Genomic DNA, 14589 nt, shown 5'->3' with positions numbered 1-14589 from the left:
CAAGAATAAAAAAGAAGTCACCACAAGAATAAAATAGGAATCCAACACAAATGGGGAAGATCGGCTCTTCTACAGGTGTCCGTAAGCTATTGGCACAAACACCATTTGATAAAATGAAATTAGTATATACCTGAAGATTCAAATTTAGATGTGTGAAGAAAGGATCCATCCTGGAAGGGTCTGTCTACATAAATAGGGAACAGTGTCCCCCCCCCTCTGTTCCAGAGAAAGAGGGTCTTGTATAAAATATTTATTGAAGATACTCTGCTCTCACCAGGATTCCCAGAATCTACACAGATTTCACAGCAGAAGATCCTGATTGCCCGATTAATATGCAAATATACATCATATACATATATGCTACATATACATTTACATCTGCATGTACATCGACATAGTGTCACCATTTTCCATTACATACTAAGGCAAGCTGGAACCACTGTACTTGGTTATTACTTTGAGAGTCACTGGACTCCATCAGCATAGGTAGCAATGAATAGCCTAGTAAGAGCACCAGCGGAAGGGGAACCCTTGGTCCTGCCAAGACTGAACCCCCAGCGAATGTGATTGTTGGGGGGAGGACGATAATGGGGGGAGGATGGGGAGGGGGAACACCCATATAGAAGGGGAGGGAGAGGGGTTAGGGGGATGTTGGCCCCGAAACTGGGAAAGGGAATAAAAATAGAAATGTAAATAAGAAATACCCAAGTTAATAACGACAGAGGAAAATAAAAGAATATACATAAAAAAGGAAAGGATTGCAAAGAGCAGAGGTTTGACTTGTGGAATTTTAGGGAAACAAAGATGATTTTTCTGTGAAAAATCTGATGTTCTGGTTATTTGGGGCCAAAGAGTCAGCTCTGATTAAAAAGCTACTCAAAATACTGATGTAAATCATTTGTTTTGCTGGGAGACTGATTAGTTTGAGCTGAGAAACTAGTGTTGATTAAGAAGAGACCTGCATTTTGATGGAAAATCTAATGGAACACATTTTCTGAGTGTGAGTACACAGAAGTTATGTTTTAGACATGACCAATGTTGGACCTTATACTGGATGCCAAACTTGAAAACTTAAGAGTCTTCAAGTCTTGGTTTGAATTTATGAAGGGGTCAGGGAGAGAGGGTGAGGCTTAGAATTGTGTCAGGACTAGAGTTCTTAAAAAGCACCCTGGAGTGACTAATCGTGAAATTATAGTCCAGTTGAAGCAAGAGATCCAGCAGTTTTAGAGATCTGTTACCATGGCATGAACAACAAGAAGAGCAACAGCAGTAAAACACAGTCAGCAAGAGCAGAAGACAATTTCTTTGTGCTTCAGAGCACAGATCTGGAGAATAGGTCCATGGCCCTTGGAGGAGCCTAGAAGTCATGACTGATGCCCAGTCAATAGTATACTGAGTTATTTACCCTTTTTAATTTTGGGTTTGTTCATCTCAGATTTCATTGGTTCTATTCTCTGAGTAAGACACTACTTAATGTATCAATTACGTTTTCTATGAAGCCCTTGTTTAGAGAAAGAATATTGAAAAATCTTAGCTTTTTCCCCCCTCCATCTTTATTACATTGAGTATTTCTTATTTACATTTCAATTGTTATTCCCTTTCCCGATTTCCAGGCCAACTTCCCCCTAAGTCCTCCCCCCTTCTATATGGGTGTTCCTCCCACCATTACAGCCCTCCCCCTAACAATCACGATCACTAGGGGTTCAGTCTTGGCAGGATCAAGGGCTTTCTCTTCCCCTGGTGCTCTTACTAGTCTATTCATGGCTACCTATGAGGGTGGAGCCCAGGGTCAGTCCATTATAGTCTTTGGGTAATGGCTTAGTCCCTGCAAGCTCTGGTTGGTTGGCATTGTTGTTCATATGAGGTCTTGAGCCCCTTCAAGCTCTTTCAGTCTTTTCTCTGATTCCTTCAACAGAGGTCCCAATCTCTGTTCAGTGGTTTGCTGCTGGCATTCACCTATGTATTTGCAATATTCTGGCTGTGTCTCTCAGAAGAGTTGTACATCCAGTTCCTGTCACCCTGCACTTCTTTGCTTCATCCACCTTATCTAGTTTGGTGACTGTATATGTATGGGCCACATGTGGGGCAGGCTCTGAATGGGCGATCCTTAAGCCTCTGTTCTAAACTTTGCCTCCAAATTCCCTCCCAAGGGTATTCTTGTTCCCCTTTTAAAGGAGTGAAGCATTTGCATTTTGGTCATCCTTCTTGAGTTTCACATGTTCTGTGCATCTAGGGTAATTAGAGCATTTGAGCTAATATTCAATTAACAATGAGTGCATACCAGGTGTGTTTTTCTGTGATTGGGTTACCTCACTCAGGATGATATTTTCCAGTTCCATCCATTTGCCTATGAATTTCATAAAGACATTGTTATTGATAGTTTAGTAGTATTCCATTGTGTAGATGTACCATATTTTCTGTATCCATTCCTCTGTCGAAGGGCATCTGGGTACTTTCTAGCTTCTGGCTATTATAAAGAAGGCTGCTATGAACATAGTGGAACATGTGTCTTTTTTATATGTTGGGACATCTTTTGGCTATATGCCCAAGAGAGGTATAGCTGGGTCCTCAGGTAGTGTAATGTCCAATTTTCTGAGGAACCTCCAGACTGATTTCCAGTATGGTTGTACCAGTGTGCAATCCCAACTGTAGAGGATTGTTCCTCTTTCTCCACATCCTTGCCACCATCTGCTGTCGCCGGAGTTTTTGATCTTAGCCATTCTGACTGGTGTGAGGTGGGATCTCAGGGTTGTTGTGATTTCCACTTCTCTTATGACTAAGGATGTTGAACATTTCTTCAGGTGCTTCTCAGCCATATGGCATTCCTCAGCTGTGAATTCTTTGTTTAGCTCTGAGCCCCATTTTAATAGGGTTATTTGTCTCCCTGCAGTCTAACTTGATGAGTTCTTTGAATATTTTGGATATAAGCCCTCTATCAGTTGTAGGATTGGTAAAGATCTTTTCCTAATCCGTTGGCTGCTGTTTTGTCCTAACCACAGTGTCCTTTGCATTACAGTAGCTTTGTAGTTTTATGAGACCCCATTTGTCGATTCTTAATCTTAGAGCATATCAGGATATTTTCTACAGTACCTATGTGTTCGAGACTCTTTGCCACCTTTTCTTCTATTAGTTTGAGTGTATCTGTTTTGATGTGGAGGTCCTTCATCCACTTGGACTTAAACTTTGTACAGAGTGATAAGAATGGATCCACCTGCATTCTTCTACATGCTGACCTCCAGTTGAACCAGCACCATTGGCTGAAAATGCTGTCTTTTTTCCACTGGATGGTTTTGGCTCCTCTGGCAAAAATCAAGTGACCATAGGTGTGTGGGTTCATTTCTGGGTCTTCAATTCTATTCCACTGGTCTATCTGTCTGTCTCTGTACCAATACCATACAGTTTTTATCACTATTGCTCTGTAATAGTGCTTGAGTTCAGGAATAGTGATTCCCCAAGACGTCCTTTTATTGTTGAGAATAGTTTTAGCTATCTTGGGTTTTCTGTTATGCCAGATGAATTTGCACAATGTTCTGTCTAACTCTCTGAAGAATTGGATTGGTATTTTGATGGGGATTGCATTGAATCCATAGATCGCTTTTGGTAAAACGTCCATTTTTACTATATTAATCCTGCCAGTCCATGAGTGTGGGAGATCTTTCCATCTTCTGAGATCTTCTTCAATTTCTTTCTTCAGAGGCTTGAAGTTCTTATCACACAGATATTTCACTTGCTTGGTTAAAGTCACCCCGAGTTATTTTATATTATTTGAGACTATTTTGAAGGGTGTTGTTTCCCTAATTTCGTTCTCAGCTTGTTTCTCTTTTTGTAGATGAAGGCTTTTGATTTATTTGAGTTAATTTTATACCCAGCCACTTTGCTGAAAGTGTTTATCAGGTTTAGTAGTTCTATAGTGGAACTTTTGGGATCACTTAAATATACTCTCATATCATCTGCATTAGTGATATTTTGACTACTTCTTTTCCTATCCGTATCCATTTGATCTCCTTTTGTTGTCTGATTGCTCTGGCTAGGACTTTGAGATCTACATTGAATAAGTAGGGAGAGAGTGGGCAGCCTTGTCTAGTCCCTGATTTTAGAGGGATTGTTTCAAGTTTCTCTCCATTTAGTTTAATATTCGCTACTGGTTTGCTGTATATGGCTTTTACTATGTTTAGGTATGGGCCTTGAATTCCTATTCTTTCCAGGACTTTTGTCATGAAGGGGTATTGAATTTTGTTAAATGCTTTCTCAGCATCTAATGCAATGATAATGTGGTTTTTATCTTTTAGTTTGTTTATATAGTGGATTTCCTTGATGGTTTTCAGAATATTATACCATCCCTGCATCCCTGGGATGACGCCTACTTGATCATGATGGATGATTGTTTTGATGTGCTCTTGGATTTGGTTTGCAAGAATTTTATTGAGTATTTTTGTGTTGATATTCATAAGGTAAATTGATCTGAAGTTCTCTGCCCTGTTGGGTCTTTGTGTGGTTTAGGTATAAGAGTAATTGTGGCTTCATAGAAGGAATTTGTTAGTGCTCCATGTGCATCAATTTTGTGGAATAATTTGGATAATTTGGTGTGAGGTCTTCTATGGAGGTCTAATAGAATTGTATACTAAACCCATCTGGACCTGGGCTCTCTTTTGTTGAGAGACCTTTAATGACTGCTTCTATTCCTTTAGGAGTTATGTGGTTGTTTAAATGGTTTGTCTATTCCTGATTTAACTTTGGTACCTGGTATCTGTCTAGGAAATTTTCCATTTCCTCCAGATTTTCAAGTTTTATTGAATATAGACTTTTGTAGTAGGATCTGATGATTTTTTTTATTTTCCTCTGATTCTGTTGTTATCTCTCCCTTTTCATTTCTGATTTTGTTAATTTGGACACACTCTCTGTGTCCTCTTGTTAGTCTGGCTAAGGGTTTATCTATCTTGTTGATTTTCTGAAAGAACCAGCGTTTGGTTCTGTTGAATGTTTGTATAGTCCTTTTTGTTTCTACATGGTTGATTTCAGCTCTGAGTTTGATTATTTCCTGCCTCCTACTCCTCCTGGGTGTATTTGCTTCTTTCTGTTCTAGAGCTTTTAAGTTTGCTGTCAAGCTTCTGTTATACGTTCTTTCCTGTTTCTTTCTGCAGGCACTCAGCGCTATGAGTTTTCCTCTTAGCACAGCTTTCACTGTGTTCCTTAAGTTTGGGTATGTTATACCTTCATTTTCATTAAATTCTAAGAAGTCGTTAATTTCTTTCTTTATTTCTTTCTTGACTAGGTTATCATTGATTAGAGCATTGTTCAATTTCCATGTATATGTGGGCGTTATTTCCTTATTGTTATTGAAGTCCAGCTTTCGCCCTTGGTAGTCTGATAGGACGCATGGGATTATTTCTATCTTTCTGTATCTGTTGAGGCCTGTTTTATGACCAATATGGTCAATTTTGGAGAAAGTACCATGAGGTGGGGAGAAGAATTTATATCCCTTTGTTTTAGGATAGAATGTTCTATAAATATCTGTTAAAACCATTTTGTTCATGAGTTCTCTTAGTGTGTCTTTGCCTCTGTTTAATTTCTTTTTCGATGATCTGTCTATTGATGAGAGTGGGGTGTTGCAATCTCCTACTATCATAGTGTGAGGTGCAGTGTGTGCTTTGAGCTTTAGTAAGGTTTCTTTTATGAATGTAGGTGCCCTTGCATGTGGAGCACAGATAGTCCATGCACCTTCTTCTAGCCATTGGGTTGTCTCTGGTGTTTGCTTGGCTTACTGTTTCTGAGAGTGACTTGACCCTGCTGTAGGCTTCTTTGTCAGCACTCCTGTAGAACTGTTTTCTGTTTTGTTTCAGCCTTTCCTGAGAACAGGTTCTCTGATTTCTGGTGTGTCCATGCTCCTGGAAACTTGTCTTCAAGCTCTATGCATGGGCAGGAATCAAAGGGTTCTGTCCCTGATTGCTTGTGTAGGTTCCTGCACACCGCGGGCACAGTTGGCACTATGTGATTCCCCCTTGAGTCTGGACTGTGGGCAGAGGGTAGTCTCCTCTGACTTCTCAGGAGTATCCATCCTTCTCAAGTTCCAGCTCTCTTCTCCATGGGATTTGGGTGCAGGGAGCTGGCTGGCTGGCTCAGTTTGGTCCTGGGTGCAGACCAGAACCGTGGGTGCTGGCAGCTGTCTGTTCCTATATCCCTGTGTCCAGAGTCACTGTGCAGTTTCCCCTTGGACCAGGGATGTGGGCCGAGGTTTTGCAGAGGTAGAAGTCTGTTCTGCAGCCTCAGGATATCTGCACTCCTGGGTGGTCTGCTCTCTTCCCCCTATTTCTAAAGAAATAGTGTGAAGAACAGGGATAACTAGAGACTAGAAAAATTGTGGGAATGTAATGTGATGGAAAGAGAGGAGACAAAAAGAAATAAATTATGGAGTATAAATCAATATACGTTTGTCTGGGAGTCAGTCATGTTTTTTAGGTTCCTCCGAGGACCATGGACTAATGCTCCAGCTCTGCTCGCTGCAGAACACACTAATTGTCTTCTGCTCTGGCTGAAGACTACTGCTGTTGTTGTTCTTGTGGCTCAGTAAATAAATGCTTTCCCTGTATGCATGAATCTTGAACTTCCACATACACATCATATATGTGCACATCCACACTTGCACACAGGACACAAACATCTTACTGAAATTCATAACCACATTTGCTCACAACGGAATGTCAGGCTTTACATATCTGCACACAACAACACATGTTATTCCACCATTACACACACAGACACATTTACACACATGCCTACCCAGATGTTTGCAGAACCATTCCCATTCTAAGACTCCAAATACTCATTCTAATGCACACTGCCATCCACATGTGATTACTATACTCAGAAACAAAATATAATTCAAAATCTATACTATGTAGAAGACTATTTAACATATTGAAGAGTAGTTCAATATTGTGTGTGTGTGTGTGTGTGTGTGTGTGTGTGTGTGGTTTTTGCATGTCTCTCTTTCTGTTTCCTTCATGTTCAGGTGATCTCACATGCTAAGAGGTTGTGACTGCAATAGCCATGTCACATTCAGAAGATGAAATACTATTCTACTTCTCCCCAGACTTTTTCCTTGTCATTTCTGTTAGATGAGAGTTACTATTTTAACATCTTTTAAAATAAGCATTTGATATTCTATTATTAATATCACTTTGTCCAAATATTAGTCTCTGTTTTACCCTAAACCTCTAACTATGAAAATACATTATATGCCTCCCGACAGCAGGCATATACTGACGTTTCCTTCTCCCAGATTATTTCTCTCTTGTGTTGGGATGACATAAAAATCCAGCATAACTGACCTGTTTCCTCTTGACACACAAACACATTCCTGTTAAGCTACAACCTTTTCCTTATCATTCATATCTAGTATCTCACATTAAATTGTAACTAGCTTAAAATTCACATTTTTTTTACATTCAACCACATGGAATTATTAGTCTCCTTAAAATAGCAATTATTCTTTAAAATCTAACATATTTTAACATTTTTCTCTAAACTGGGGCCTCATAGAAAACTTAAGGATAAATTACTTTATCACTTTGAGAGTAGAACAAAGGAAGAACAAATCCTAATTTGAAAAGTGTAAATAAATCAATAAACTTTTGTCTGGGAGTCAGTCATATTTTCTAGGTTCCTCCAACAACCATTGTCCAATGCTCCAGCTCTACTCTCTGCGGAACACACTAATTGTCTTCTGCTCTGCCTGACTGTGTTCTACTGCTGTTTCTGTTCTTGTTGTTCATGCCATGGTAACAGAATCTCTAAAACTGCTGGACTCCCTTACTGCAACTGGACTATAATTTATACAATAGTCTCTCCAGGGTGCTTTTTAAGGGCTCTAGCCCTGTGACACACTATCAAGCTTCAGCCTCTCTCCTTGACGCTTCATAAATTCAAAACAAACACTTGAAGTATCTTAAATTTTCAAGTTTGGCTTCCAGTATAAGGTCCAACATTGGTCATGTCTAAAACATAGCTACTGTGCACTTACACTCAGAAAATACTTCCCATTAGTTTTTCCCTCAAAAATGTAGGTCACCTTTCAGCACAAACTCATCAGTCTCCGAGCAAAGCATATGATTTGCTTTAGTCTTTCTAGTAGCTTGTTAATCAAAGCTGACTCTGGCCCCAACTAACGAGAACATTACATTTTTCACATAAAAACATTCAGTCTTTGTTTCCTTCTAAAATCCACAAGTCAAGCCTCTGCTCTGTGCACTCCTTTCAATTTTTATGTTTTAACCTCCTCCAGAAAAAATTAATGTGTTTTCAAATCTCAATGGCACTTCTAGGCCAAACTTCAAAAGTCCTCGCACAACAACGAATCCTAATCAAAACAACATTCTCAGGGACGTCAAAGTAATGACCAACTACACTGGTTCCAGCTTGTCTTAGTATTTAATGGAAAATGGTGATACTATGTAGATGTACATGCAGATGTAAATGTATATGCAGCATATATGTATATGATGTATATATGCATATTAATCAGGCAATGAGGATCTTCTGCTGTGAAATCTGTGTAGATTCTGGGAACCCTGGTGAGAGCAGAGTACCTCCACTAAATATTATATAAAGACCCTGTTTCTGTGGAACAGAGAGGGGGCATTGTTCCCTATTTATGTAGAGAGACCCTTTCAAGATGGATCCTTCCTTCACACATCTAATTTTTGAATCTTCAGGTATATACTAATTTCATCTTATCAAATGGTGTTTGTGCCAATAGCTTACGGACATCTGTAGAAGAGCCAATCTTCCTCATTTGTGTTGGATTCTTATTTTATTCTTGTGGTGACTTCTTTTTTATTCTTGGACTTGGATGGCAAAGAATACTACAGAATACTACGAGGGAATGAGATGATTCTCAGCCATGTTTTTTCAACAAGTGTTTGTCACTTTTACAGAAGACCTCAGCTGTGAAGCCTGAAGGTACAAAGTATTGAAATTTTCTCCAGAGGACTGGAAAAAGCTGTCTTGCAATCACTAGGTAGTTCAAGGGACTCCTGTGTCTGTAACTCTTATAAACCCACAGAAGGGCCCACACATTCAGCTGCTGAAAGTGAGCATCTGGCTTCACGGCAGATTACGTTTGTGCTGAAAGAAACCCAGACAATGCCCATTTTGATTTTTTTCCTTTTTACCCTGAAGCTTCCTATGCTCCTATGCAGATTGTTCACCGATGAGTGTTTTGTTTCTTCCACAGACAATGTATACCAGGATGGGGATTTGGTGATCAGTGCGTTCTTACCCCTTTATACCTATCAAAACTCCCAACACACTGAAGGGGCAGAGAGCATAGACGTCAGTTCACGGTAACTGTCTCTTGCCTGATCTACCTAACCACAGTCTCCAGTGTGCACCCTTAACCCATCTCATTTTTTATTCCCACCAGCACTTCTTCCATCAAATAAATTTTTCTTTCCATCCATTATCTCCTATTTTTATGGGTTTAGTCTGAGAAGAAAATCAATCTCTAGCCAGGTCCAACACTTCTGTAACACAGGACGAATGATGTCACTTAGAATACTGTCTTGTGGGATAGGTACAGTTCAGCACTTAGGGTGGCAAAACAATATCCATTTTACAAATACTTTCCACTGAATATTCCTTCTGTGCACTTCCTAATGTTGGTACAGTTGGGTGGGACTGTGCTGACTTTGCCTTATTTCTCAGGAGACTACCTATTCTATTTAGTTTTTTTTCAAACTCTATGAAGATAAATATTTCCTTCCAGCTGTCTTCAAACACTTTGGTATTACGAGATAGGTAGTCTAGGATCTATGGGCAGACAGCAGAGATCTTTGAACTTTCTCTAGGATCTGAAGTATACCTATACAGGAACATTCATTTGACACTTAGCAATGTCACTACAGCAATCAGAGAATTGTTTGCTAAAAGAATGAAACAGACTTGCACAGAATTTGTACAGGTGACTTCTGGTGCTGTGAGCAGAGAAGGTGCTACAGAAAGCAGTAATTGTTCCTCTTGTCAGACACAGATGTGTCAGGTGTTGCCTTTCTAGATATCTAGAAAGAAATACAACTTATCTACTCAGGTTCTCTGATCTTCTCCCACAACTCCTAACTTTTTGCTGATATATTTGCCTTCTCTTTTACTTTCTGTCATGTCTATTTCCATTTTACTATCTGTAATTCTGCCGGTGGCATATGCTTGCTATTTTCATTGTGGTATTCTCTTCTCTGACTAAGAGAGTGATTAAGTCATTCATCTTAGCCTTAAGTAAGCTTGTTTAATATCTTTCCTTTCTCTGTTTGTGTCTCTGTCTCTCTATCTCTCTCCCTCTCTCTCTTTGTGTGTATGTGAGAGAGAGAAAGATAGACAGAGAGACAGACAGACATTGAGCAAGTGAGGTATAGAGAAGGAGTTAGAGAATCTGAGTATCTGTGTGTCAGTGAGGACACATGTATGCCACATGTCACACGAGGACAGACTTATATGATTCCCTGATTTCCACAATATTTGAAACATTGTTTATTTCTCTATGCAGTGTTTGCTAGAAAACTGACAAAGGAAATTTGGCTGTATCCCCATCACATTTGTCTGTAGAAATGGTACATTATAAAAGCATGTTTAAATGAGGACAATTTTGTTGGTTACTGGAATTAAAATTCCTGTCCTCACACTTTCACTGCAACCATTTACCTATTGACCTGTGTCAAGCTCAGTGAACCCTATATTAATCTTAATTCTTATCCATGTCCAAACTTTCGCATTTACCAAATACTACATATACATTGAAATATATTTTAATGCAACCCATTAATTTTTATGTGATTATATTTTTATTTCCAATGCTGACCATGTGGTATTAATTACCTAATCAATTTGTATGCTGCCTCCTGCAGAAGAATATTTCTCACTCTCAACATTCTTTATTTGACTATAGTTATTAGTCTTGTGTTCAGAGCTCATGAACTTTCCCCTGTCACCAGTAGCATGTCTATTGGTTTCATCATACCTTAAGTCATGTTTAGACAGACAGGAGGTTTGTGTTTTGTTCTGAGGCTAGCACTATACAAACGGAGCCATTTTTCAGTCCAAAATTTCTTTATCATATTGCTCACAAACATATTTTAGCTCCACAAAACATATATAATACTTCTTTATATTTAATTTGTGGAACACTATAATTTGTACAATGTACCGTGATCACATTCATCCCCTGTAAACTCTCATCCTCCTTCCAGCCCCACTGCATCTTCCAACATCGTTCCCCTCTCATCACACTGCCACACCCTTGTTCTGCCAGGTTCATTCCCTTTCATTCCCTGTATTACTCCCACCTTTTTTCATCTTCTAGAATGCATTCCTGCATGTGCTCATGACAGTTTGATTAACTGAATAATTTTCTTAATCTTCATATTTCAGCTATTTCAAAATTCATTCATTTCTGTTTGAGATTTGAGTTTTTCCCTTAAGAACTCTGAAAAATCCATTGCAATATTTTTTATAATTTTCCATTTCATTTGCATTAGACAATTTTTTTATTGTAAATGAAATTTACTCATAAAATGAAGGCAGAAAATTTTAATTTTCTTGACAAAATCTTAAATGTGTCTTTTTTTTGTACATACTGTCTTTAAATACTGGTTTCATAAAATAAATTTCTTCATTCTTTTCTTAGGAATTTATTTTAATGTTTTTTATCTTATTAATTTATTGTAAGAAGATATGTTAATTGTCAGACACGTCAGTTAAAGATTCGTGTATTTGCAGTACAGAGTTTCCTGCCCCATACACATACACTAAGACATTGTATAAAATAATGTTTTCACAATGAAAATATTAAAAACATCTATAAAAATAGATAAAAGCACTGAATAAATATTGAAAGATGGGGGAATGGATATTTACTGATTTTGAGTAGAATTTTAGACAGAAACTAGAAGCCAGCAAGTATGCTAATGTAATAGAACTAAACAAGTGGAAGATAGCAAGCATCTTGCAAAACTACATGGGGAGGTGTTTTTTTTCTTTTATTGGATATTTTTTAATTCAAATTTTAAATGTCATCCCATTTCACAGTTTCTGCTCCAGAAAACAGCTGTCCCATCCCTCCTCCTCCTGCTTCTCTGAGGATGCTCCCTCACCTACCCACCCAATCCCTCCCACCTCCTACCCTGGCATTCCCCTACACTGGGGCTTTGAGCCTTCACAGGACCAAGGGCCTTTCCTCCCATTAATGCCCAACAAGGCCATCCTCTGCTACATATGTGGCTGGAGCCATGGGTCCATCCCTGTGTACTATTGGGATGGTGGTTTTGTTCCTGAATGCTCTGGGGGGGTCTGGTTGGTTGATATTGTTGCTCTTTTTATGGGGTTGCAAACCCCTTCACTTCCTTCAGTCCTTTCTCTGACTCCTACACTGGGGAGGCCATTCTCAGTCCAATTATTGGCTGCCAGAATCACCCTCTGTATTTGTCAGGCTGTTGCAGAGCCTCTCAGGAGACAGCTATATCAGGTTCCTGAGAGCATGCACTTCTTGGCATCCACAATATTGTCTGGGTTGGATGTCTGTATATGGGCTGGATCCTCAGGTGGGGCAGGCTCTGGATGGCCTTTCCTTCAGTCTTCACACTTTGTCTCCATATTTCCACTTGTGAGTATTTTGGTTCACCCTTCTAAGAAGGTCTGAATGATCCATACGTTGGTTTTCCTTCTTGAGTTTCATGTGGTTTATGAATTGTATGTTAGGTATTCCAAGCTTTTGGGCTAATATCAACCTATCAGTGACTGCATACCATGATGTTCTTTTGTGACTGGGTCACTTCACTTACAATGATATTTTCTACTTCCATACATTTGCCTAAAGACTTCATGAAGTCATTGTTTTTAATACCTGAGTATTATTCCATTGTGTAAATGTACCACATTTTCTGTATCCATTCTTCTGTTGAAGGGCATCTGGGTTCTTTCTTGTTCCTGGCTATTATAAATAAGGATGCTATAAACATAGTAGATCATGTGTCTTTGTTGTATGTTGGAGCATCTTTTGGGTATATGCCCAAGAGCGTTATAGCAGGGTCTTCAGACAATATTATGTCCAGTTTTCTGAGGAACCTAGAGACTGATTTCCAGAGTGGTTGTACCAGCTTGAAATCTCACCAACACTAGAGAAAATTTCCTCATTCTCCACACCTTTGCCAACATTTGCTGTCATCTGAGTTTTTTATTTTAGCCATTCTGTCTGGTGTGAGGTGGAATCTCAGGATGGTTTTGATTTTTCTGATGACTAAGAATGTTGAACATTTCTTTAGGTGTGTCTTGGCCATTCAATATTCCTCAGTTCAAAATTCTTCGTTTAGCTCTGTATCCCATTTTTAATAAGGTTATTTGGCTCTCTGGAGTCTAACTTTGTGAGTTCTTTGTATATTTTGGATATTAACCCTCTATCAGATATAGGATTGGTAAAGATCTCAATCTGTTGGTTGATATTTTTGTCCTAATGACAGTGTCCTTTGCCTTACAGAAGCTTTGCAGTTTTATGAGGTCCCATTTGTCTATTCTTGATCTTAGAATATGAGCCATTGGTGTTTTGTTCAAGAAATTTTCTCCAGTACCTATGTGTTCGAAATTCTTCCCCACTTTTTCTTCTATTAGTTTGAGTGTATCTGGTTTGATGTGGAGGTCCTTGGTCCCCTTGGACTTGAGCTTTGTAAAGGGCTATAAGAATTGGTTGATTTGCATTCTTCTACATGCTGACCTCCAGGTAACCAGCACCATTTGTTTAAAATGCTGTCTTTTATCCATGGGTTGATTTTAACTCCTTTGTCAAAGATCAAGTGACCATAGATATGTGGGTTTATTTCTGGGTCTTCAATTCTACTCTGTTGATCTACCGGCCTGTCTCTGTATCAATACAATACAGTTTTTATCAGTAATGTTCTGGAATACTGCTTAAAGTCAGGGATGGTGATTCATCTCAGAAGTTCTTTTATTGTATAGTTTTCGCTATCCTAGGTTTTTGTTATTCCAAATGAATTTGCAAATTTCTCTTTCTAACTCTATGAAGAATTGTGTTGGAATTTTGATTGGGATTGCAATGAATCTGTAGATTTCTTTTGGCAAGATGGCAACTTTTACAATATTAATCCTGCCAATCCATGAACATGGGAGATCTTTCCATCTTCTAAGAACTTCTTCAATTTCTTTCTTCAGAAACTTAAAGTTGTCATACAGATCTTTCACTTGCTTGGTTAGAATTACCTCAAGGTATTTTATATTATTTGTAACTACTTTGAAAGACATCTTTTCCCTAATTTCTTCCTCAGCCTATTTATCCTTTGAGTAGAGGCAGGCTACTGATTTGTTGGATTTAAATTTTTTTCCGTTGGTGATTTTTTTGTCCATGTTTTTTAAATTGTATATTTCTATTTACATTACATTTGTTATTCCATTTCCGAGTTTCCAGGCCAACAATCCCCCTAACCCTTCCTCCTACCCTTCTTTATGGGTGCTCCCCTCCCCATCCTCCCCCCATTACTGCCCTCCCCCCAACAATCCCGTTCACTGGGGATTCAGTCTTGGCAGGACAAGGGC

At 38.9% G+C, this 14589-nt stretch overlaps 1 pseudogene; it reads left to right on the top strand.

Annotated features, from left to right (window-relative positions):
* The first annotated feature begins 9141 nt into the window (after nt 1-9141).
* LOC148002269 (vomeronasal type-2 receptor 116-like) overlaps nt 9142-14589 on the top strand; it is a 33256-nt pseudogene continuing 27808 nt past the window's right edge.

The sequence above is a fragment of the Rattus norvegicus genome, chromosome 12 (assembly GCF_021556685.1).
Source record: "Rattus norvegicus strain SHRSP/BbbUtx chromosome 12, alternate assembly SHRSP_T2T, whole genome shotgun sequence".
NCBI classification, from domain to species: domain Eukaryota; kingdom Metazoa; phylum Chordata; class Mammalia; order Rodentia; family Muridae; genus Rattus; species Rattus norvegicus.
Note: the sequence above shows the minus strand (reverse complement) of the source record. Positions and strands in the feature narration are given on the sequence as shown.